Source organism: Pleurodeles waltl, unplaced genomic scaffold (genome assembly GCF_031143425.1).
Source record: "Pleurodeles waltl isolate 20211129_DDA unplaced genomic scaffold, aPleWal1.hap1.20221129 scaffold_91, whole genome shotgun sequence".
NCBI classification, from domain to species: domain Eukaryota; kingdom Metazoa; phylum Chordata; class Amphibia; order Caudata; family Salamandridae; genus Pleurodeles; species Pleurodeles waltl.
The window spans coordinates 895,835-920,635 of NW_027150403.1; the positions used below are offsets into that span (position 1 = coordinate 895,835).

The following is a 24,801-nucleotide window of genomic DNA, read 5'->3' on the forward strand; positions in this document are numbered from 1 at the left end:
CAGGAGTATTTCTGCTTTTCACTCTTGTAAGATGTCATGTTGCAATGCAATACATGCTTTATACCTGCGTTGAGACGGTTCAGCATCATGAAGGTATGCGAGATTTCTTTGCAACTGCTTTTCTGTGCTGGAGCAGCAGTGCTCATAGGAACATTAAATGCACAGTGCTTCTCCATGGTAATTTCGGGTCCAGTTCTGAAATCACCTCTTGGAATGAAAGTGATGCCAGTTCCTTTTGTTCCAAGGCAAGAGATCGTGTTCCGGAAGGCTCAGCTTTGAGCGTCATGAACATTGGCCCTCAGTCCTTGCATCCCAGTCCAATGCAGAGCCACATAAAGCAAGCAGGTGTGTCTGTTTCCATAGTGTGGTGGTTCCAGTACAATGCATAGCCACATGAAGCAAACCGGCAAGTGTGTCTGTTTGTGTAGTGTAGTGGTTATCATGCGCACCTCACATGCAAAAGGTCCCTGGTTCGAAGCCAAGCAAAAACAGCAAGCCGCTGGGCTTTTTCCCAGTATTTGCATTTCCTGACTCAGCTGACAGGCAAGCTGAAATAAAAGAGACTGTGTCTATCCCTCACCATCGTGAGGTACTACGCTCCTGGGGCATCTGTCACAGCTCACCAAGAGGAGTTGCGCCAGCTTACGTCAGTCAGTTGCTCACTGTTTGACCTTTGCATTGAAGCCTGAGCCTACCGCATTCAAGCCAGCCAAGGAAGGAAGGTATGAGAGCGAAAATAGCTTTCCTGCCCTCACCAAGAACACACACCTTGAGCAAATAAGGTGCCAGACTTACAAGGCCCAATCGCCAACGGTGCATCACTTTTAGTGACGCCCCGGTGGCACTATGCACTGCGCGGTATTTACAAGATGGCGTTCAGCCACTTTTTGTGGCTTAACACCACCTTGTAAATACGGCACCTTAGCATTCAGCGCTTTCCCTGGAAGGGGCGTGCAATGGGTGTTGCTGTGAGTGTGCCACAGCAACACCATAGCATTTTGATGCTGCTCCAGATTTAGGAGTTGTCGTAAATCTGCGTCAGCGCCAAAATCCAACGCCATCCCAGGGGTATCGTTAGAGTGGCGCACTGAGGAGAAATGTTTTCATTTCTCCTCGTTTTTTCTCTTTCTATGTGTGCTGCATTCTGCAGCACACATAGAAGTAAGAGCAAATCACCATTGAAGATTTTTCTTTTGGCCAGGAAAGTGTCCATTCCTGCACAAAAACAATTTCCCCCTCAACGCAGTCATCCTTGTACCATGGTGCAAGAACGGCTGCGTTGGCACTCAGTAGCTAATTTAGAGCTGGCGCAGGGGGAAGCACAGGGGTGCGCTGTATTCTACTAAATACGGCGCTTCCCTGCATTTTGAAAATGACGGAGCGTGGGGCTTGCAAATTTGGCACAGCGTCGCGCTCAGTCATTTTCTTGTAAATCTGGGACAAAATGTCTAAAGGATAGAGGCTTTTTATGTCATGTTCGATGACGACCATGCAAATGACTCTAGTCATACTGCAGAGGAGAGCACCATGTGGCGTTTCTTGCTTTGGGATGTAGTCTCCCACTCTCTGCCACCAACCCTCGGAGCAGGGTGGGAGCCGTAGCACTTCTGTGCCCAGGCTCGTTGGTCTAGGGGTATGATTCTCGCTTCGGGGCGAGAGGTCCCGGGTTCAAATCCCGGACGAGCCCATTTTAGCGGAAAACAATCAAATCCTGCTCAAAATACACAACCCCTCAACATTTCTAATTCCACTCGAAGCATTGTTGCGCAAAACATATTTTTTGCCTCAGGCGAAAAATGTATTACAATGCCTTGGCTTCCTTCCTGCTTGCTCTCAGTGCGCCTTGTGTGATGATTTCACAGGCTTGCGTTCCTGACATTTAGGCATCAGATATTTGTCTGTCTCTGCCCGCAGCTGTGACTTTTCAGGACGTCTGAGTGTATGCATGCTGGCTGACACCGCTGCAATTTTCACACTTACCCCTCGCATTCTGAGCAACTGCTGATCAAGTATAGAGGAAATCGGGCAAACATATGAGGGGGACTGTGCTCCTTCAGTCAAGCCAGCAAGCTTGTTTCTGTAGTGTAGTGGTTATCACATTTGCCTCACACGCAAAAAGTCCCCGGTTCGACACTGGGCAGCAGTAGCTTTTGTGTTTGCTCACTAAAACCTCAGTCTCTCTCAATGCACACTTAGACAGAAATGACCTTTAAAAACTTGTTACCTGTGTAAAATGTGCTTTACTATTGCAGGACGATAAAAAGTTATCTGCATCCCTCGGTGGTTGTGCATGTGCCTTGTTTCTTGTTCTGTTTTTTTTTTTTTCTTGGCCATGTTATATTGTGGGGCCTTTAAAGCTGTGACTTTGATAGGAACATTGCAAGCGGCAGCATCATCAAGTGCAGACTGAAGAGTCAGACCTGCATAATGTTTTGGCTGTCAGGATGGCCGAGTGGTCTAAGGTGCCAGACTCAAGAGAGCTTGATCTTCAGGGAAGCTGAGCCTTCTGGTCTCTTCATGGAGGCGTGGGTTCAAATCCCACTCCAAACAGGTGTGTTTTCTTACCTTAAATCTTGCTCTGCTTGCACAGCCAGCTCCTCACACCACTATCTTTGGAAGCTGCTGTGGCATGTGAGGAGAAATCCACCAACCCATCGGCTGGGCCCTCAATCAAAATTCTGTGTATTACTGGAAGGGGCATCTCAGGCACACCTTCTGTTAGAGCTGCACTTTATGACAGTAACTACCATGCTGGTTTCTACTTAAGCAGTTGATTCTATCGTTTGAAGTGAGTCTCTCTTGCCACCTTTTGGGCAAAGAAGACACTGCCCCTGCAACAACACAGGCAGACAAGCTCAAACTGGGTTTCTTGGTCAGGTGGGCGGAGCATATTGGCAATGGTGCCTCCTCGTGACTTGCAATTTACATGAAGAAGACAGAGAGGCAGCTGGGAGTAGGCAGTACCCATGAACCCCTGAACACTGTCTTGCGACTTGCACACAATTCTGAAATGAGGCGGGGGAAAGGAGGTGATTTCCCCATCAAGGGCCATTCCGGGAAATCAGCCACCCCGCGTCTCCCAGGTGAGTGTTTCAGGCCTATGAGCCACTACTATAAATCTTGCCTGATCAAGCCTGATCGAGCGCTGAGCGAGCAAGTGTGCTTGAATCCAAGAGGCATGCTTCTCTGGCTCAAGAGCTAGCAGGCCCTTCAGTGCTTCTGGTCTGGAAGACTAAGGTGCAAGGGTCCAGGACTTGCAGAGGGTTACAGCTACCAGAAAGGGTCTGCTTTTCACATCAGTGCCCTAGTTCAGCTCACTGGCACAGGGCATCTTGACTACCTCTTTCCTTGCTAGAGACAAACAAAAAATCCTTGACAGAAAACATCAATTGCTATGGCACGCTTAGAGAGAGAGCCTCCGAATGGCCCTGCCTTTCTGAAAGACGCTTCAGAAGATGTTTCAAATGCCTCTGCAGCAGCAGTTTAGTTGGTATAGGGGTATGATTCTCGCTTCGGGTGTGAGAGGACCTTGGTTCAAATCCCAGACAAACCCTTACCTTTATAGGTTCAGTCTGTGTTTTAAACAGGAGTATTTCTGCGTTTCACTCTTGTAAGTTGTCATGTTGCAATGCAATACATGCTTTATACCTGCGTTGAGACGGTTCAGCATCATGAAGGTATGCGAGATTTCTTTGCAACTGCTTTTCTGTGCTGGAGCAGCAGTGCTCATAGGAATATTAAATGCACAGTGCTTCTCCATGGTAATTTCGGGTCCAGTTCTGAAATCACCTCTTGGAATGAAAGTGATGCCAGTTCCTTTCTTCCAAGGCAAGAAATCGTGTTCCGGAAGGCTCAGCTTTGACCGTCATGAACATTGGCCCTCAGTCCTTGAATCCCAGTCCAATGCAGAGCCACATAAAGCAAGCAGGTGTGTCTGTTTCAATAGTGTGGTGGTTCCAGTACAATGCATAGCCACATGAAGCAAGCCGGCAAGTGTGTCTGTTTGTGTAGTGTAGTGGTTATCATACGCACCTCACATGCGAAAGGTCCCTGGTTCGAAGCCAAGCAAAAACAGCAAGTTGCTGGGCTTTTTCCCAATATTTGCATTTCCTGACTCAGCTGACAGCAAGCTGAGATAAAAGAGACTGTGTCTATCCCTCACCATCGTGAGGTACTACGCTCCTGGGGCATCTGTCACAGCTAACCAAGAGGAGTTGCGCCAGCTTACATCAGTCAGTTGCTCACTGTTTGACCTTTGCATTGAAGCCTGAGCCTACCGCATTCAAGCCAGCCAAGGAAGGAAGGTATGAGAGCGAAAATAGTTTTCCTGACCTCACTAAGAACACACACCTTGAGCAAATAAGGTGCCAGAATTACAAGGCCCAATCGCCAACGGAGCATCACTTTTAGTGACGCCCCGGTGGTACTATGCACTGCGCGGTATTCACAAGATGGCGTTCAGCCACTTTTTGTGGCTTAACACCACCTTGTAAATACGGCACCTTAGCACGCAGCGCTTTCCCTGGAAGGGGCGTGCAATGGGTGTTGCTGTGAGTGTGCCACAGCAACACCATAGCATTTTGATGCTGCTCCAGATTTAGGAGTTGTCGTAAATCTGCGTCAGCGCCAAAATCCAACGCCATCCCAGGGGTATCGTTAGAGTGGCGCACTGAGGAGAAATGTTTTCATTTCTCCTCGTTTTTTCTCTTTCTATGTGTGCTGCATTCTGCAGCACACATAGAAGTAAGAGCAAATCACCATTGAAGATTTTTCTTTTGGCCAGGAAGGTGTCCCTTCCTGCACAAAAACAATTTCCCCCTCAACGCAGTCATCCTTGTACCATGGTGCAAGAACGGCTGCGTTGGCACTCAGTAGCTAATTTAGAGCTGGCTCAGGGGGAAGCACAGGGGTGCGCTGTATTCTACTAAATACGGCGCTTCCCTGCATTTTGAAAATGACGGAGCGTGGGGCTTGCAAATTTGGCACAGCGTCGCGCTCAGTCATTTTCTTGTAAATCTGGGACAAAATGTCTAAAGGATAGAGGCTTTTTATGTCATGTTCGATGACGACCATGCAAATGACTCTAGTCATACTGCAGAAGAGAGCACCATGTGGCGTTTCTTGCTTTAGGATGTAGTCTCCCACTCTCTGCCACCAACCCTCGGAGCAGGGTGGGAGCCGTAGCGCTTCTGTGCCCAGGCTCGTTGGTCTAGGGGTATGATTCTCGCTTCGGGTGCGAGAAGTCCCGGGTTCAAATCCCGGACGAGCCCATTTTAGCGGAAAACAATCAAATCCTGCTCAAAATACACAACCCCTCAACATTTCTCATTCCACTCGAAGCATTGTTGCGCAAAACATATTTTTTGCCTCAGGCGAAAAATGGATTACAATGCCTTGGCTTCCTTCCTGCTTGCTCTCAGTGCGCCCTGTGTGATGATTTCACAGGCTTGCGTTCCTGGCATTTAGGCATCAGATATTTGTCTGTCTCTGCCCGCAGCTGTGACTTTTCAGGACGTCTGAGTGTATGCATGCTGGCTGACACCGCTGCAATTTTCACACTTACCCCTCGCATTCTGATCAACTGCTGATCAAGTATAGAGGAAATCGGGCAAACATATGAGGGGAACTGTGCTCCTTCAGTCAAGCCAGCAAGCTTGTTTCTGTAGTGTAGTGGTTATCACATTTGCCTCACACGCAAAAGGTCCCCGGTTCGACACTGAGCAGCAGTAGCTTTTGTGTTTGCTCACTAAAACCTCAGTCTCTCTCAATGCACACTTAGACAGAAATGACCTTTAAAAACTTGTGACCTGTGTAAAATGTGCTTTACTATTGCAGGACGATAAAAAGTTATCTGCATCCCTCGGTGGTCGTGCATGTGCCTTGTTTCTTGTTCTGTTTTTTTTTTTTTTTCTTGGCCATGTTATATTGTGGTGCCTTTAAAGCTGTGACTTTGATAGGAACATTGCAAGCGGCAGCATCAACAAGTACAGACTGAAGAGTCAGACCTGCACAATGTGTTGGCTGTCAGGATGGCCGAGTGGTCTAAGGTGCCAGACTCAAGAGAGCTTGATCTTCAGTGAAGCTGAGCCTTCTGGTCTCTTCATGGATGCGTGGGTTCAAATCCCACTCCTAACAGGTGTGTTTTTTTACCTTAAATCTTGCTCTGCTTGCACAGCCAGCTCCTCACACCACTATCTTTGGAAGCTGCTGTGGCATGTGAGGAGAAATCCACTAACCCATCGGCTGGGCCCTCAATCAAAATTCTGTGTATTACTGGAAGGGGCATCTCAGGCACACCTTCTGTTAGAGCTGCACTTTATGACAGTAACTACCATGCTGGTTTCTACTTAAGCAGTTGATTCTATCGTTTGAAGTGAGTCTCTAATGCCACCTTTTGGGCAAAGAAGACACTGCCCCTGCAACAACACAGGCAGACAAGCTCAAACTGGGTTTCTTGGTTAGGTGGGCGGAGCATATTGGCAATGGTGCCTCCTCGTGACTTGCAATTTACATGAAGAAGACAGAGAGGCAGCTGGGAGTAGGCAGTACCCATGAACCCCTGAACACTGTCTTGCGACTTGCACACAATTCTGAAATGAGGCGGGGGAAAGGAGGTGATTTCCCCATCAAGGGCCATTCCGGGAAATCAGCCACCCGCGTCTCCCAGGTGAGTGTTTCAGGCCTATGAGCCACTACTATAAATCTTGCCTGATCGAGCCTGATCGAGCGCTGAGCGAGCAAGTGTGCTTGAATCCAAGAGGCATGCTTCTTTGGCTCAAGAGCTAGCAGGCCCTTCAGTGCTTCTGGTCTGGAAGTATAAGGTGCAAGGGTCCAGGACTTGCAGAGGGTTACAACTACCAGAAAGGGTCTGCTTTTCACATCAGTGCCCTAGTTCAGCTCACTGGCACAGGGCATCTTGACTACCTCTTTCCTTGCTAGAGACAAACAAAAAATCCTTGACAGAAAACATCAATTGCTATGGCACGCTTAGAGAGAGAGCCTCCGAATGGCCCTGCTTTTCTGAAAGACGCTTCAGAAGATGTTTCAAATGCCTCTGCAGCAGCAGTCTAGTTGGTATAGGGGTATGATTCTCGCTTCGGGTGTGAGAGGACCTTGGTTCAAATCCCAGACAAACCCTTACCTTTATAGGTTCAGTCTGTGTTTTAAACAGGAGTATTTCTGCTTTTCACTCTTGTAAGTTGTCATGTTGCAATGCAATACATGCTTTATACCTGCGTTGAGACGGTTCAGCATCATGAAGGTATGCGAGATTTCTTTGCAACTGCTTTTCTGTGCTGGAGCAGCAGTGCTCATAGGAACATTAAATGCACAGTGCTTCTCCATGGTAATTTCGGGTCCAGTTCTGAAATCACCTCTTGGAATGAAAGTGATGCCAGTTCCTTTCTTCCAAGGCAAGAGATCGTGTTCCGGAAGGCTCAGCTTTGAGCGTCATGAACATTGGCCCTCAGTCCTTGCATCCCAGTCCAATGCAGAGCCACATAAAGCAAGCAGGTGTGTCTGTTTCCATAGTGTGGTGGTTCCAGTACAATGCATAGCCACATGAAGCAAGCCGGCAAGTGTGTCTGTTTGTGTAGTGTAGTGGTTATCATGCGCACCTCACATGCAAAAGGTCCCTGGTTCAAAGCCAAGCAAAAACAGCAAGTCGCTGGGCTTTTTCCAAGTATTTGCATTTCCTGACTCAGCTGACAGGCAAGCTGAGATAAAAGAGACTGTGTCTATCCCTCACCATCGTGAGGTACTACGCTCCCGGGGCATCTGTCACAGCTCACCAAGAGGAGTTGCGCCACTTTATGTCAGTCAGTTGCTCACTGTTTGACCTTTGCATTGAAGCCTGAGCCTACCGCATTCAAGCCAGCCAAGGAAGGAAGGTATGAGAGCGAAAAAAGCTTTCCTGCCCTCACCAAGAACACACACCTTGAGCAAATAAGGTGCCAGACTTACAAGGCCCAATCGCCAACGGAGCATCACTTTTAGTGACGGCCCGGTGGCACTATGCACTGCGCGGTATTTACAAGATGGCGTTCAGCCACTTTTTGTGGCTTAACACCACCTTGTAAATACGGCACCTTAGCACGCAGCGCTTTCCCTGGAAGGGGCGTGCAATGGGTGTTGCTGTGAGTGTGCCACAGCAACACCATAGCATTTTGATGCTGCTCCAGATTTAGGAGTTGTCGTAAATCTGCGTCAGCGCCAAAATCCAATGCCATCCCAGGGGTATCGTTAGAGTGGCGCACTGAGGAGAAATGTTTTCATTTCTCCTCGTTTTTTCTCTTTCTATGTGTGCTGCATTCTGCAGCACACATAGAAGTAAGAGCAAATCACCATTGAAGATTTTTCTTTTGGCCAGGAAGGTGTCCCTTCCTGCACAAAAACAATTTCCCCCTCAACGCAGTCATCCTTGTACCATGGTGCAAGAACGGCTGCGTTGGCGCTCAGCAGCTAATTTAGAGCTGGCGCAGGGGGAAGCACAGGGGTGCGCTGTATTCTACTAAATACGGCGCTTCCCTGCATTTTGAAAATGACGGAGCGTGGGGCTTGCAAATTTGGCACAGCGTTGCGCTCAGTCATTTTCTTGTAAATCTGGGACAAAATGTCTAAAGGATAGAGGCTTTTTATGTCATGTTCGATGACGACCATGCAAATGACTCTAGTCATACTGAAGAAGAGAGCACCATGTGGCGTTTCTTGCTTTGGGATGTAGTCTCCCACTCTCTGCCACCAACCCTCGGAGCAGGGTGGGAGCCATAGCGCTTGTGTGCCCAGGCTCGTTGGTCTAGGGGTATGATTCTCGCTTCGGGTGCGAGCGGTCCCGGGTTCAAATCCCCGACGAGCCCATTTTAGCGGAAAACAATCAAATCCTGCTCAAAATACACAACCCCTCAACATTTCTCATTCCACTCGAAGCATTGTTGCGCAAAACATATTTTTTGCCTCAGGCGAAAAATGGATTACAATGCCTTGGCTTCCTTCCTGCTTGCTCTCAGTGCGCCCTGTGTGATGATTTCACAGGCTTGCGTTCCTGGCATTTAGGCATCAGATATTTGTCTGTCTCTGCCCGCAGCTGTGACTTTTCAGGACGTCTGAGTGTATGCATGCTGGCTGACACCGCTGCAATTTTCACACTTACCCCTCGCATTCTGAGCAACCGCTGATCAAGTATAGAGGAAATCGGGCAAACATATGAGGGGAACTGTGCTCCTTCAGTCAAGCCAGCAAGCTTGTTTCTGTAGTGTAGTGGTTATCACATTTGCCTCACACGCAAAAGGTCCCCGGTTCGACACTGGGCAGCAGTAGCTTTTGTGTTTGCTCACTAAAACCTCAGTCTCTCTCAATGCACACTTAGACAGAAATGACCTTTAAAAACTTGTGACCTGTGTAAAATGTGCTTTACTATTGCAGGACGATAAAAAGTTATCTGCATCCCTCGGTGGTCGTGCATGTGCCTTGTTTCTTGTTCTGTTTTTTTTTTTTTCTTGCCCATGTTATATTGTGGGGCCTTTAAAGCTGTGACTTTGATAGGAACATTGCAAGCGGCAGCATCAACAAGTGCAGACTGAAGAGTCAGACCTGCATAATGTTTTGGCTGTCAGGATGGCCGAGTGGTCTAAGGTGCCAGACTCAAGAGAGCTTGATCTTCAGTGAACCTGAGCCTTCTGGTCTCTTCATGGAGGCGTGGGTTCAAATCCCACTCCTAACAGGTGTGTTTTCTTCCCTTAAATCTTGCTCTGCTTGCAGAGCCAGCTCCTCACACCACTATCTTTGGAAGCTGCTGTGGCATGTGAGGAGAAATCCACCAACCCATCGGCTGGGCCCTCAATCAAAATTCTGTGTATTACTGGAAGGGGCATCACAGGCACACCTTCTGTTAGAGCTGCACTTTATGACAGTAACTACCATGCTGGTTTCTACTTAAGCAGTTGATTCTATCGTTTGAAGTGAGTCTCTCCTGCCACCTTTTGGGCAAAGAAGACACTGCCCCTGCAACAACACAGGCAGACAAGCTCAAACTGGGTTTCTTGGTTAGGTGGGCGGAGCATATTGGCAATGGTGCCTCCTCGTGACTTGCAATTTACATGAAGAAGACAGAGAGGCAGCTGGGAGTAGGCAGTACGCATGAACCCCTGAACACTGTCTTGCGACTTGCACACAATTCTGAAATGAGGCGGGGGAAAGGAGGTGATTTCCCCATCAAGGGCCATTCCGGGAAATCAGCCACCCCGCGTCTCCCAGGTGAGTGTTTCAGGCCTATGAGCCACTACTATAAATCTCGCCTGAGCGAGCAAGTGTGCTTGAATCCAAGAGGCATGCTTCTTTGGCTCAAGAGCTAGCAGGCCCTTCAGTGCTTCTGGTCTGGAAGTCTAAGTTGCAAGGGTCCAGGACTTGCAGAGGGTTACAACTACCAAAAAGGGTCTGCTTTTCACATCAGTGCCCTAGTTCAGCTCACTGGCACAGGGCATCTTGACTACCTCTTTCCTTTGCTAGAGACAAACAAAAAATCCTTGACAGAAAACATCAATTGCTATGGCACGCTTAGAGAGAGAGCCTCCGAATGGCCCTGCTTTTCTGAAAGACGCTTCAGAAGATGTTTCAAATGCCTCTGCAGCAGCAGTCTAGTTGGTATAGGGGTATGATTCTCGCTTCGGGTGTGAGAGGACCTTGGTTCAAATCCTAGACAAACCCTTACCTTCATATGTTCAGTCTGTGTTTTAAACAGGAGTATTTCTGCTTTTCACTCTTGTAAGTTGTCATGTTGCAATGCAATACATGCTTTATACCTGCGTTGAGACGGTTCAGCATCATGAAGGTATGCGAGATTTCTTTGCAACTGCTTTTCTGTGCTGGAGCAGCAGTGCTCATAGGAACATTAAATGCACAGTGCTTCTCCATGGTAATTTCGGGTCCAGTTCTGAAATCACCTCTTGGAATGAAAGTGATGCCAGTTCCTTTCTTCCAAGGCAAGAGATCGTGTTCCGGAAGGCTCAGCTTTGAGCGTCATGAACATTGGCCCTCAGTCCTTGCATCCCAGTCCAATGCAGAGCCACATAAAGCAAGCAGGTGTGTCTGCTTCCATAGTGTGGTGGTTCCAGTACAATGCATAGCCACATGAAGCAAGCTGGCAAGTGTGTCTGTTTGTGTAGTGTAGTGGTTATCATGCGCACCTCACATGCGAAAGGTCCCTGGTTCGAAGCCAAGCAAAAACAGCAAGTCACTGGGCTTTTTCCCAGTATTTGCATTTCCTGACTCAGCTGACAGGCAAGCTGAGATAAAAGAGACTGTGTCTATCCCTCACCATCGTGAGGTACTCCGCTCCTGGGGCATCTGTCACAGCTCACCAAGAGGAGTTGCGCCAGCTTACGTCAGTCATTTGCTCACTGTTTGACCTTTGCATTGAAGCCTGAGCCTACCGCATTCAAGCCAGCCAAGGAAGGAAGGTATGAGAGCGAAAAAAGCTTTCCTGCCCTCACCAAGAACATACACCTTGAGCAAATAAGGTGCCAGACTTACAAGGCCCAATCGCCAACGGAGCATCACTTTTAGTGACGCCCCGGTGGCACTATGCACTGCGCGGTATTTACAAGATGGCGTTCAGCCACTTTTTGTGGCTTAACACCACCTTGTAAATACGGCACGTTAGCACGCAGCGCTTTCCCTGGAAGGGGCGTGCAATGGGTGTTGCTGTGAGTGTGCCAGAGCAACACCATAGCATTTTGATGCTGCTCCAGATTTAGGAGTTGTCGTAAATCTGCGTCAGCGCCAAAATCCAACGCCATCCCAGGGGTATCGTTAGAGTGGCGCACTGAGGAGAAATGTTTTCATTTCTCCTCGTTTTTTCTCTTTCTATGTGTGCTGCATTCTGCAGCACACATAGAAGTAAGAGCAAATCACCATTGAAGATTTTTCTTTTGGCCAGGAAGGTGTCCCTTCCTGCACAAAAACAATTTCCCCCTCAACGCAGTCATCCTTGTACCATGGTGCAAGAACGGCTGCGTTGGCGCTCAGCAGCTAATTTAGAGCTGGCGCAGGGGGAAGCACAGGGGTGCGCTGTATTCTACTAAATACGGCGCTTCCCTGCATTTTGAAAATGACGGAGCGTGGGGCTTGCAAATTTGGCACAGCGTCGCGCTCAGTCATTTTCTTGTAAATCTGGGACAAAATGTCTAAAGGATAGAGGCTTTTTATGTCATGATCGATGACGACCATGCAAATGACTCTAGTCATACTGCAGAAGAGAGCACCATGTGGCGTTTCTTGCTTTGGGATGTAGTCTGCCACTCTCTGCCACCAACCCTCGGAGCAGGGTGGGAGCCGTAGCGCTTCTGTGCCCAGGCTCGTTGGTCTAGGGGTATGATTCTCGCTTCGGGTGCGAGAGGTCCCGGGTTCAAATCCCGGACGAGCCCATTTTAGCAGAAAACAATCAAATCCTGCTCAAAATACACAACCCCTCAACATTTCTCATTCCACTCGAAGCATTGTTGCGCAAAACATATTTTTTGCCTCAGGCGAAAAATGGATTACAATGCCATGGCTTCCTTCCTGCTTGCTCTCAGTGCGCCCTGTCTGATGATTTCACAGGCTTGCGTTCCTGGCATTTAGGCATCAGATATTTGTCAGTCTCTGCCCGCAGCTGTGACTTTTCAGGACGTCTGAGTGTATGCATGCTGGCTGACACCGCTGCAATTTTCACACTTACCCCTCGCATTCTGAGCCACTGCTGATCAAGTATAGAGGAAATCGGGCAAACATATGAGTGGAACTGTGCTCCTTCAGTCAAGCCAGCAAGCTTGTTTCTGTAGTGTAGTGGTTATCACATTTGCTTCACACGCAAAAGGTCCCCGGTTCGACACTGGGCAGCAGTAGCTTTTGTGTTTGCTCACTAAAACCTCAGTTTCTCTCAATGCACACTTAGACAGAAATGACCTTTAAAAACTTGTGACCTGTGTAAAATGTGCTTTACTATTGCAGGACGATAAAAAGTTATCTGCATCACTCGTTGGTCGTGCATGAGCCTTGTTTCTTGTTCTGTTTTTTTTTTTTTTCTTGGCCATGTTATATTGTGGGGCCTTTAAAGCTGTGACTTTGATAGGAACATTGCAAGCGGCAGCATCAACAAGTGCAGACTGAAGAGTCAGACCTGCACAATGTTTTGGCTGTCAGGATGGCCGAGTGGTCTTAGGTGCCAGACTCAAGAGAGCTTGATCTTCAGTGAAGCTGAGCCTTCTGGTCTCTTCATGGAGGCGTGGGTTCAAATCCCACTCCTAACAGGTGTGTTTTCTTACCTTAAATCTTCCTCTGCTTGCACAGCCAGCTCCTCACACCACTATCTTTGGAAGCTGCTGTGGCATGTGAGGAGAAATCCACCAACCCATCGGCTGGGCCCTCAATCAAAATTCTGTGTATTACTGGAAGGGGCATCTCAGGCACACCTTCTGTTAGAGCTGCACTTTATGACAGTAACTAACATGCTGGTTTCTACTTAAGCAGTTGATTCTATCGTTTGAAGTGAGTCTCTCCTGCCACCTTTTGGGCAAAGAAGACACTGCCCCTGCAACAATACAGGCAGACAAGCTCAAACTGGGTTTCTTGGTTAGGTGGGCGGAGCATATTGGCAATGGTGCCTCCTCGTGACTTGCAATTTACATGAAGAAGACAGAGAGGCAGCTGGGAGTAGGCAGTACCCATGAACCCCTGAACACTGTCTTGCGACTTGCACACAATTCTGAAATGAGGCGGGTGAAAGGAGGTGATTTCCCCATCAAGGGCCATTCCGGGAAATCAGCCACCCTGCGTCTCCCAGGTGAGTGTTTCAGGCCTATGAGCCACTACTATAAATCTCGCCTGATCGAGCGCTGAGCGAGCAAGTGTGCTTGAATCCAAGAGGCATGCTTCTCTGGCTCAAGAGCTAGTAGGCCCTTCAGTGCTTCTGGTCTGGAAGTCTAAGGTGCAAGGGTCCAGGACTTGCAGAGGGTTACAACTACCAGAAAGGGTCTGCTTTTCACATCAGTGCCCTAGTTCAGCTCACTGGCACAGGGCATCTTGAATACCTCTTTCCTTGCTAGAGACAAACAAAAAATCCTTGACAGAAAACATCAATTGCTATGGCACGCTTATAGAGAGAGCCTCCGAATGGCCCTGCTTTTCTGAAAGACGCTTCAGAAGATGTTTCAAATGCCTCTGCAGGAGCAGTCTAGTTGGTATAGGGGTATGATTCTCGCTTCGGGTGTGAGAGGACCTTGGTTCAAATCCCAGACAAACCCTTACCTTTATAGGTTCAGTCTGTGTTTTAAACAGGAGTATTTCTGCTTTTCACTCTTGTAAGATGTCATGTTGCAATGCAATACATGCTTTATACCTGCGTTGAGACGGTTCAGCATCATGAAGGTATGCGAGATTTCTTTGCAACTGCTTTTCTGTGCTGGAGCAGCAGTGCTCATAGGAACATTAAATGCACAGTGCTTCTCCATGGTAATTTCGGGTCCAGTTCTGAAATCACCTCTTGGAATGAAAGTGATGCCAGTTCCTTTCTTCCAAGGCAAGAGATCGTGTTCCGGAAGGCTCAGCTTTGAGAGTCATGAACATTAGCCCTCAGTCCTTGCATGCCAGTCCAATGCAGAGCCACATAAAGCAAGCAGGTGTGTCTGTTTCCATAGTGTGGTGGTTCCAGTACAATGCATAGCCACATGAAGCAAGCCAGCAAGTGTGTCTGTTTGTGTAGTGTAGTGGTTATCATGCGCACCTCACATGCAAAAGGTCCCTGGTTCGAAGCCAAGCAAATACAGCAAGTCGCTGGGCTTTTTCCCAGTATTTGCATTTCCTGACTCAGCTGACAGGCAAGCTGAGATAAAAGAGACTGTGTCTATCCCTCACCATCGTGAGGTACTACGCTCCTGGGGCATCTGTCACAGCTCACCAAGAGGAGTTGCGCCAGCTTACGTCAGTCAGTTGCTCACTGTTTGACCTTTGCATTGAAGCCTGAGCCTACCGCAGCCAAGGAAGGAAGGTATGAGAGCGAAAAAAGCTTTCCTGCCCTCACCAAGAACACACACCTTGAGCAAATAAGGTGCCAGACTTACAAGGCCCAATCGCCAACGGAGCATCACTTTTAGTGACGCCCCGGTGGCACTATACACTGCGCGGTATTTACAAGATGGCGTTCAGCCACTTTTTGTGGCTTAACACCACCTTGTAAATACGGCACCTTAGCACGCATCGCTTTCCCTGGAAGGGGCGTGCAATGGGTGTTGCTGTGAGTGTGCCACAGCAACACCATAGCATTTTGATGCTGCTCCAGATTTAGGAGTTGTCGTAAATCTGCGTCAGCGCCAAAATCCAACGCCATCCCAGGGGTATCGTTAGAGTGGCGCACTGAGGAGAAATGTTTTAATTTCTCCTCGTTTTTTCTCTTTCTATGTGTGCTGCATTCTGCAGCACACATAGAAGTAAGAGCAAATCACCATTGAAGATTTTTCTTTTGGCCAGGAAGGTGTCCCTTCCTGCACAAAAACAATTTCCCCCTCAACGCAGTCATCCTTGTACCATGGTGCAAGAACGGCTGCGTTGGCGCTCAGCAGCTAATTTAGAGCTGGCGCAGGGGGAAGCACAGGGGTGCGCTGTATTCTACTAAATACGGCGCTTCCCTGCATTTTGAAAATGACGGAGCGTGGGGCTTGCAAATTTGGCACAGCGTCGCGCTCAGTCATTTTCTTGTAAATCTGGGACAAAATGTCTAAAGGATAGAGGCTTTTTATGTCATGTTCGATGACGACCATGCAAATGACTCTAGTCATACTGCAGAAGAGAGCACCATGTGGCGTTTCTTGCTTTGGGATGTAGTCTCCCACTCTCTGCCACCAACCCTCGGAGCAGGGTGGGAGCCGTAGCGCTTCTGTGCCCAGGCTCGTTGGTCTAAGGGTATGATTCTCGCTTCAGGTGCGAGAGGTCCCGGGTTCAAATCCCGGACGAGCCCATTTTAGCAGAAAACAATCAAATCCTGCTCAAAATACACAACCCCTCAACATTTCTCATTCCACTCGAAGCATTGTTGAGCAAAACATATTTTTTGCCTCAGGCGAAAAATGGATTACAATGCCTTGGCTTCCTTCCTGCTTGCTCTCAGTGCGCCCTGTGTGATGATTTCACAGGCTTGCGTTCCTGGCATTTAGGCATCAGATATTTGTCTGTCTCTGCCCGCAGCTGTGACTTTTCAGGACGTCTGAGTGTATGCATGCTGGCTGACACCGCTGCAATTTTCACACTTACCCCTCGCATTCTGAGCAACTGCTGATCAACTATAGAGGAAATCGGGCAAACATATGAGGGGAACTGTGCTCCTTCAGTCAAGCCAGCAAGCTTGTTTCTGTAGTGTAGTGGTTATCACATTTGCCTCACACGCAAAAGGTCCCCGGTTCGACACTGGGCATCAGTAGCTTTTGTGTTTGCTCACTAAAACCTCAGTCTCTCTCAATGCACACTTAGACAGAAATGACCTTTAAAAACTTGTGACCTGTGTAAAATGTGCTTTACTATTGCAGGACGATAAAAAGTTATCTGCATCCCTCGGTGGTCGTGCATGTGCCTTGTTTCTTGTTCTGTTTTTTTTTTTTCTTGGCCATGTTATATTGTGGGGCCTTTAAAGCTGTGACTTTGATAGGAACATTGCAAGCGGCAGCATCAACAAATGCAGACTGAAGAGTCAGACCTGCACAATGTTTTGGCTGTCAGGATGGCCGAGTGGTCTTAGGTGCCAGACTCAAGAGAGCTTGATCTTCAGTGAAGCTGAGTCTTCTGGTCTCTTCATGGAGGCGTGGGTTCAAATCCCACTCCTAACAGGAGTGTTTTCTTACCTTAAATCTTGATCTGCTTGCACAGCCAGCTCCTCACACCACTATCTTTGGAACCTGCTGTGGCATGTGAGGAGAAATCCACCAACCCATCGGCTGGGCCCTCAATCAAAATTCTGTGTATTACTGGAAGGGGCATCTCAGGCACACCTTCTGTTAGAGCTGCACGTTATGACAGTAACTACCATGCTGGTTTCTACTTAAGCAGTTGATTCTATCGTTTGAAGTGAGTCTCTCCTGCCACCTTTTGGGCAAAGAAGACACTGCCCCTGCAACAACACAGGCAGACAAGCTCAAACTGGGTTTCTTGGTTAGGTGGGCGGAGCATATTGGCAATGGTGCCTCCTCGTGACTTGCAATTTACATGAAGAAGACAGAGAGGCAGCTGGGAGTAGGCAGTACCCATGAACCCCTGAACACTGTCTTGCGACTTGCCCACAATTCTGAAATGAGGCGGGTGAAAGGAGGTGATTTCCCCATCAAGGGCCATTCTGGGAAATCAGCCACCCTGCGTCTCCTAGGTGAGTGTTTCAGGCCTATGAGCCACTACTATAAATCTCGCCTGATCGAGCGCTGAGCGAGCAAGTGTGCTTGAATCCAAGAGGCATGCTTCTCTGGCTCAAGAGCTAGTAGGCCCTTCAGTGCTTCTGGTCTGGAAGTCTAAGGTGCAAGGGTCCAGGACTTGCAGAGGGTTACAACTACCAGAAAGGGTCTGCTTTTCACATCAGTGCCCTAGTTCAGCTCACTGGCACAGGGCATCTTGACTACCTCTTTCCTTGCTAGAGACAAACAAAAAATCCTTGACAGAAAACATCAATTGCTATGGCACGCTTAGAGAGAGAGCCTGCGAATGGCCTTGCTTTTCTGAAAGACGCTTCAGAAGATGTTTCAAATGCCTCTGCAGCAGCAGTCTAGTTGGTATAGGGGTATGATTCTCGCTTCAGGTGTGAGAGGACCTTGGTTAAAATCCCAGACAAACCCTTACCTTTATAGGTTCAGTCTGTGTTTTAAACAGGAGTATTTCTGCTTTTCACTCTTGTAAGTTGTCATGTTGCAATGCAATACATGCTTTATACCTGCGTTGAGACGGTTCAGCATCATGAAGGTATGCAAGATTTCTTTGCAACTGCTTTTCTGTGCTGGAGCAGCAGTGCTCATAGGAACATTAAATGCACAGTGCTTCTCCATGGTAATTTCGGGTCCAGTTCTGAAATCACCTCTTGGAATGAAAGTGATGCCAGTTCCTTTCTTCCAAGGCAAGAGATTGTGTTCCGGAAGGCTCAGCTTTGAGCGTCATGAACATTGGCCCTCAGTCCTTGCATCCCAGTCCAATGCAGAGCCACATAAAGCAAGCAGGTGTGTCTGTTTCCATAGTGTGGTGGTTCCAGTACAATGCATAGCCACATGAAGCAAGCCGGCAAGTGTGTCTGTTTGTGTAGTGTAGTGGTTATCATGTGCACCTCACATGCAAAAGGTCCCTGGTTCGAAGCCAAGCAAATACAGCAAATCGCTGGGCTTTTTCCCAGTATTTGCATTTACTGACTCAGCTGACAGGCAAGCTGAGATAAAAGAGACTGTATCTATCCCTCACCATCGTGAGGTACTACGCTTCTGGGGCATCTGTCACAGCTCACCAAGAGGAGTTGCGCCAGCTTACGTCAGTCAGTTGCTCACTGTTTGACCTTTGCATTGAAGCCTGAGCCTACCGCATTCAAGCCAGCCAAGGAAGGAAGGTATGAGAGCGAAAATAGCTTTCCTGCCCTCACCAAGAACACACACCTTGAGCAAATAAGGTGCCAGACTTACAAGGCCCAATCGCCAACGGAGCATCACTTTTAGTGACGCCGCGGTGGCACTATGCACTGCGCGGTATTTACAAGATGGCGTTCAGCCACTTTTTGTGGCTTAACACCACCTTGTAAATACGGCACCTTAGCATTCAGCGCTTTCCCTGGAAGGGGCGTGCAATGGGTGTTGCTGTGAGTGTGCCACAGCAACCCCATAGCATTTTGATGCTGCTCCAGATTTAGGAGTTGTCGTAAATCTGCGTCATCGCCAAAATCCAACTCCATCCCATGGGTATTGTTAGAGTGGTGCACTGAGGAGAAATGTTTTCATTTCTCCTCGTTTTTTCTCTTTCTATGTGTGCTGCATTCTGCAGCACACGTAGAAGTAAGAGCAAATCACCATTGAAGATTTTTCTTTTGGCCAGGAAGGTGTCCTTTCCTGCACAAAAACAATTTCCCCCTCAACGCAGTCATCCTTGTACCATGGTGCAAGAACGGCTGCGTTGGCTCTCAGCATCTGATTTAGAGCTGGCGCAGTGGGAAGCACAGGGGTGCGCTGTATTCTACTAAATACGGCGCTTCCCTGCATTTTGAAAATGACGGAGCGTGGGGCTTGCAAATTTGGCACAGCGTCGCGCTCAGTCATTTTCTTGTAAATCTGGGACAAAATGTCTAAAGGATAGAGGCTTTTTATGTCATGTTCGATGACGACCATGCAAATGACTCTAGTCATACTGCAGAAGAGAGCACCATGTGGCGTTTCTTGCTTTGGGATGTAGTCTCCCACTCTCTGCCACCAACCCTCGGAGCAGGGTGGGAGCCGTAGCGCTTCTGTGCCCAGGCTCGTTGGTCTAGGGGTATGATTCTCGCTTCGGGTGCGAGAGGTCCTGGGTTCAAATCCCGGACGAGCCCATTTTAGTGGAAAACAATCAAATCCTGCTCAAAATACACAACCCCTCAACATTTCTCATTCCACTCGAAGCATTGTTGCGCAAAACATATTTTTTGCCTCAGGCGAAAAATGGATTACAATGCCTTGGCTTCCTTCCTGCTTGCTCTCAGTGCGCCCTGTGTGATGATTTCACAGGCTTGCGTTCCTGGCATTTAGGCATCAGATATTTGTCTGTCTCTGCCCGCAGCTGTGACTTTTCAGGACGTCTGAGTGTATGCATGCTGGCTGACACCGCTGCAATTTTCACACTTACCCCTCGCATTCTGAGCAACTGCTGATCAAGTATAGAGGAAATCGGGCAAACATATGAGGGGAACTGTGCTCCTTCAGTCAAGCCAACAAGCTTGTTTCTGTAGTGTAGTGGTTATCACTTTTGCCTCACACGCAAAAGGTCCCCGGTTCGACACTGGGCAGCAGTAACTTTTGTGTTTGCTCACTAAAACCTCAGTCTCTCTCAATGCACACTTAGACAGAAATGACCTTTAAAAACTTGTGACCTGTGTAAAATGTGCTTTACTATTGCAGGACGATAAAAAGTTATCTGCATCCCTCGGTGGTCGTGCATGTGCCTTGTTTCTTGTTCTGTTTTTTTTTTTTTTCTTGGCCATGTTATATTGTGGGGCCTTTAAAGCTGTGACTTTGATAGGAACATTGCAAGCGGCAGCATCAACAAGTGCGACTGAAGAGTCAGACCTGCACAATGTTTTGGCTGTCAGGATGGCCGAGTGGTCTAAGGTGCTAGACTCAAGAGAGCTTGATCTTCAGTTGAAGCTGAGCCTTCTGGTCTCTTCATGGAGGCGTGGGTTCAAATCCCACTCCTAACAGGTGTGTTTTCTTCCCTTAAATCTTGCTCTGCTTGCACAGCCAGCTCCTCACACCACTATCTTTGGAAGCTGCTGTGGCATGTGAGGAGAAATCCACCAACCCATCGGCTGGGCCCTCAATCAAAATTCTGTGTATTACTGGAAGGGGCATCTCAGGCACACCTTCTGTTAGAGCTGCACTTTATGACAGTAACTACCATGCTGGTTTCTACTTAAGCAGTTGATTCTATCGTTTGAAGTGAGTCTCTCCTGCCACCTTTTGGGCAAAGAAGACACTGCCCCTGCAACAACACAGGCAGACAAGCTCAAACTGGGTTTCTTGGTTAGGTGGGATGAGCATATTGGCAATGGTGCCTCCTCGTGACTTGCAATTTACATGAAGAAGACAGAGAGGCAGCTGGGAGTAGGCAGTACCCATGAACCCCTGAACACTGTCTTGCGACTTGCACACAATTCTGAAATGAGGCGGGGGAAAGGAGGTGATTTCCCCATCAAGGGCCATTCCGGGAAATCAGCCACCCCGCGTCTCCCAGGTGAGTGTTTCAGGCCTATGAGCCACTACTATAAATCTCGCCTGATCGAACCTCATCGAGCGCTGAGCGAGCAAGTGTGCTTGAATCCAAGAGGCATGCTTCTCTGGCTCAAGAGCTAGCAGGCCCTTCAGTGCTTCTGGTCTGGAAGTCTAAGGTGCAAGGGTCCAGGACTTGCAGAGGGTTACAACTACCAGAAAGGATCTGCTTTTCACATCAGTGCCCTAGTTCAGCTCACTGGCACAGGGCATCTTGACTACCTCTTTCCTTGCTAGAGACAAACAAAAAATCCTTGACAGAAAACATCAATTGCTATGGCACGCTTAGAGAGAGAGCCTCCGAATGGCCCTGCTTTTCTGAAAGACGCTTCAGAAGATGTTTCAAATGCCTCTGCAGCAGCTGTCTAGTTGGTATAGGGGTATGATTCTCGCTTCGGGTGTGAGAGGACCTTGGCTCAAATCCCAGACAAACCCTTACCTTTATAGGTTCAGTCTGTGTTTTAAACAGGAGTATTTCTGCTTTTCACTCTTGTAAGATGTCATGTTGCAAGTGTGCTTGAATCCAAGAGGCATGCTTCTCTGGCTCAAGAGCTAGCAGGCCCTTCAGTGCTTCTGGTCTGGAAGTCTAAGGGGCAAGGGTCCAGGACTTGCAGAGGGTTACAACTACCAGAAAGGGTCTGCTTTTCACATCAGTGCCCTAGTTCAGCTCACTGGCACAGGGCATCTTGACTACCTCTTTCCTTGCTAGAGACAAACAAAAAATCCTTGACAGAAAACATTAATTGCTATGGCACGCTTAGAGAGAGAGCCTCCAAATGGCCCTGCTTTCCTGAAAGACGCTTCAGAAGATGTTTCAAATGCCTCTGCAGCAGCAGTCTAGTTGGTATAGGGGTATGATTCTCGCTTCGGGTGTGAGAGGACCTTGGTTCAAATCCCAGACAAACCCTTACCTTTATAGGTTCAGGCTGTGTTTTAAACAGGAGTATTTCTGCTTTTCACTCTTGTAAGATGTCATGTTGCAATGCAATACATGCTTTATACCTGCGTTGAGACGGTTCAGCATCATGAAGGTATGCGAGATTTCTGTGCAACTGCTTTTCTGTGCTGGAGCAGCAGTGCTCATAGGAACATTAAATGCACAGTGCTTCTCCATGGTAATTTCGGGTCCAGTTCTGAAATCACCTCTTGGAATGAAAGTGATGCCAGTTCCTTTCTTCCAAGGCAAGAGATCGTGTTCCGGAAGGCTCAGCTTTGAGCGTCTTGAACATTAGCCCTCAGTCCTTGCATCCCAGTCCAATGCAGAGCCACATAAAGCAAGCAGGTGTGTCTGTTTCCATAGTGTGGTGGTTCCAGTACAATGCATAGCCACATGAAGCAAGCCGGCAAGTGTGTCTGTTTGTGTAGTGTAGTGGTTATCATGCGCACCTCTCATGCAAAAGGTCCCTGGTTCGAAGCCAAGCAAATACAGCAAGTCGCTGGGCTTTTTCCCAGTATTTGCATTTCCTGACTCAGCTGACAGGCAAGCTGAGATAAAAGAGACTGTGTCTATCCCTCACCATCGTGAGGTACTACGCTCCTGGGGCATCTGTCACAGCTCACCAAGAGGAGCTGCGCCAGCTTACGTCAGTCAGTTGCTTACTGTTTGACCTTTGCATTGAAGCCTGAGCCTACCGCATTCAAGCCAGCCAAGGAAGGAAGGTATGAGAGCGAAAATAGCTTTCCTGCCCTCACCAAGAACACACACCTTGAGCAAATAAGGTGCCAGACTTACAAGGCCCAATTGCCAACGGAGCATCACTTTTAGTGACGCCCCGGTGGCACTATGCACTGCGCGGTATTTACAAGATGGCATTCAGCCACTTTTTGTGGCTTAACACCACCTTGTAAATACGGCACCTTAGCATTCAGCGCTTTCCCTGGAAGGGGCGTGCAATGGGTGTTGCTGTGAGTGTGCCACAGCAACACCATAGCATTTTAATGCTGCTCCAGATTTAGGAGTTGTCGTAAATCTGCGTCAGCGCCAAAATCCAACGCCATCCCAGGGGTATCGTTAGAGTGGCGCACTGAGGAGAAATGTTTTCATTTCTCCTCGTTTTTTCTCTTTCTATGTGTGCTGCATTCTGCAGCACACATAGAAGTAAGAGCAAATCACCATTGAAGATTTTTCTTTTGGCCAGGAAGGTGTCCCTTCCTGCACAAAAACAATTTCCCCCTCAACGCAGTCATCCTTGTACCATGGTGCAAGAACGGCTGCGTTGGCGCTCAGCAGCTAATTTAGAGCTGGCGCAGGGGGAAGCACAGGGGTGCGCTGTATTCTACTAAATACGGCGCTTCCCTGCATTTTTAAAATGACGGAGCGTGGGGCTTGCAAATTTGGCACAGCGTCGCGCTCAGTCATTTTCTTGTAAATCTGGGACAAAATGTCTAAAGGATAGAGGCTTTTTATGTCATGTTCGATGACGACCATGCAAATGACTCTAGTCATACTGCAGAAGAGAGCACCATGTGGCGTTTCTTGCTTTGGGATGTAGTCTCACACTCTCTGCCACCAACCCTCGGAGCAGGGTGGGAGCTGTAGCGTTTCTGTCCCCAGGCTTGTTGGTCTAGGGGTATGATTCTCGCTTCGGGTGAGAGAGGTCCCGGGTTCAAATCCTAGACGAGCCCATTTTAGCGGAAAACAATCAAATCCTGCTCAAAATACACAACACCTCAACATTTCTCATTCCACTCGAAGCATTGTTGCGCAAAACATATTTTTTGCCTCAGGCGAAAAATGGATTACAATGCCTTGGCTTCCTTCCTGCTTGCTCTCAGTGCGCCCTGTGTGATGATTTCACAGGCTTGCGTTCCTGGCATTTAGGCATCTGATATTTGTCTGTCTCTGCCCGCAGCTGTGACTTTTCAGGACGTCTGAGTGTATGCATGCTGGCTGACACCGCTGCAATTTTCACACTTACCCCTCGCATTCTGAGCAACTGCTGATCAAGTATAGAGGAAATCGGGCAAACATATGAGAGGAACTGTGCTCCTTCAGTAAAGCCAGCAAGCTTGTTTCTGTAGTGTAGTGGTTATCACATTTGCCTCACACGCAAAAGGTCCGCGGTTCGACACTGGGCAGCAGTAGCTTTTGTGTTTGCTCACTAAAACCTCAGTCTCTCTCAATGCACACTAAGACAGAAATGACCTTTAAAAACTTGTGACCTGTGTAAAACGTGCTTTACTATTGCAGGACGCTAAAAAGTTATCTGCATCCCTCGGTGGTCGTGCATGTGCCTTGTTTCTTGTTCTGTTTTTTTTTTTTTTCTTGCCCATGTTATATTGTGGGGCCTTTAAAGCTGTGACTTTGATAGGAACATTGCAAGCAGCAGCATCATCAAGTGCAGACTGAAGAGTCAGACCTGGACAATGTTTTGGCTGTCAGGATGGCCGAGTGGTCTAAAGTGCCAGACTCAAGAGAGCTTGATCTTTAGTGAAGCTGAGCCTTCTGGTCTCTTCATGGAGGCGTGGGTTCAAATCCCACTCCTAACAGGTGTGTTTCCTTCCCTTAAATCTTGCTCTGCTTGCACAGCCAGCTCCTCACACCACTATCTTTGGAAGCTGCTGTGGCATGTGAGGAGAAATCCACCAACCCATCAGCTGGGCCCTCAATCAAAATTCTGTGTATTACTGGAAGGGGCATCTCAGGCACACCTTCTGTTAGAGCTGCACTTTATGACAGTAACTACCATGCTGGTTTCTACTTAAGCAGTTGATTCTATCGTTTGAAGTGAGTCTCTCCTGCCACCTTTTGGGCAAAGAAGACACTGCCCCTGCAACAACACAGCCAGACAAGCTCAAACTGGGTTTCTTG

General features: G+C 48.2%; 4 non-coding genes across 4 annotated transcripts; all 4 read left to right on the forward strand.

Moving 5' to 3' along the window:
• Nucleotides 1–5,198: 5,198 nt before the first annotated feature.
• TRNAP-CGG (transfer RNA proline (anticodon CGG)) lies at nt 5,199–5,270 on the forward strand. Its single transcript has one exon. It is a non-coding gene; the product is annotated as a tRNA-Pro (tRNA).
• A 3,513-nt stretch (nt 5,271–8,783) lies between these two features.
• On the forward strand, nt 8,784–8,855 carry TRNAP-CGG (transfer RNA proline (anticodon CGG)). The gene has a single exon. It is a non-coding gene; the product is annotated as a tRNA-Pro (tRNA).
• A 3,492-nt stretch (nt 8,856–12,347) lies between these two features.
• On the forward strand, nt 12,348–12,419 carry TRNAP-CGG (transfer RNA proline (anticodon CGG)). The gene has a single exon. It is a non-coding gene; the product is annotated as a tRNA-Pro (tRNA).
• A 7,067-nt stretch (nt 12,420–19,486) lies between these two features.
• Nucleotides 19,487–19,558, forward strand: TRNAP-CGG (transfer RNA proline (anticodon CGG)). Its single transcript has one exon. It is a non-coding gene; the product is annotated as a tRNA-Pro (tRNA).
• The last annotated feature ends 5,243 nt before the right edge of the window (nt 19,559–24,801 follow it).